This window comes from Octopus bimaculoides, chromosome 18 (genome assembly GCF_001194135.2).
Source record: "Octopus bimaculoides isolate UCB-OBI-ISO-001 chromosome 18, ASM119413v2, whole genome shotgun sequence".
NCBI classification, from domain to species: Eukaryota; Metazoa; Mollusca; class Cephalopoda; order Octopoda; family Octopodidae; genus Octopus; species Octopus bimaculoides.
In genome coordinates, this window is record NC_068998.1 from 4,353,209 (window position 1) to 4,354,166 (window position 958).

Below are 958 nucleotides of genomic sequence, written 5' to 3' on the forward strand. Positions count from 1 at the left end.
ACAAGGGGCAACACCCTGAAACTAGTCTAGTCTGCAGATGCCAGGCCAGCAGGGGGACACTGCTGACCTCCCCTGTTCGAAGGTTATAAAGGACACAGGTTTCGTGTGTCACATAGCTAGCTAGAGGCGATGGCTTCTTGGAGCTAATTCACGGCAGCTTTCGTCCTAATTTTGGGACTGCCATGTTGGCTTGGCGATAACTATTAATTTCCAGTACCGCTGCCGTAGTCTCCTTTAGAGAGACTTAGAAATACTAATAACTCTATATATATATATATATATATATACACACACTCACACGCTATGATACACATAAATATATATGTAATTTAATGTGCGTGTGTGTGTATATAGTTATATATATGTGTGTATATATGTATATATATATATGTGTGTGTGTGTGTGTGTGTGTGTGTGTGCATGAGCATCTGTTTATGAAAAAACTGTTTAGCTATAAGCAGGATGTCTCTAAAACGATCACGTTTCTCGTCAAGTCTCTCGAAGGAATGCGTTCAGCCAGTAGTTAGAATCTCCTTACTTTTCTTCTTCTTCTTCCTTTCCTCTTTGAACGATGCCGTCAACACGGAAGTTTGAAGTTCTATTGACCTCGTTTGGCTGACCACGTGTATCGATCCCGTCCGTACAACCATAATCAGGCGCTTTGTTGCTGCTTTCGCTGTTGTTACTTCGACTCAAGTCAGCCCTGGTGAAGCAAAACCTATGAACAATAAACGTCTCATTCGTGACCATCTCCACTTATATTTAGATATAATGTGCCAACGACAACAAAATCTAACATGTCATTCTTTTACGTAAGACGGTAGGGCTGGGGGGTGATTTGAATGCGATTTGACTGCTATTTCTAGCCGGTTGAGCGACCGGGTATACGCTTCATCGTTGGTTCTTTATGTCATCAACTGTCGACTTGTCAAATAAATTAAATTACACTCTTCTACTC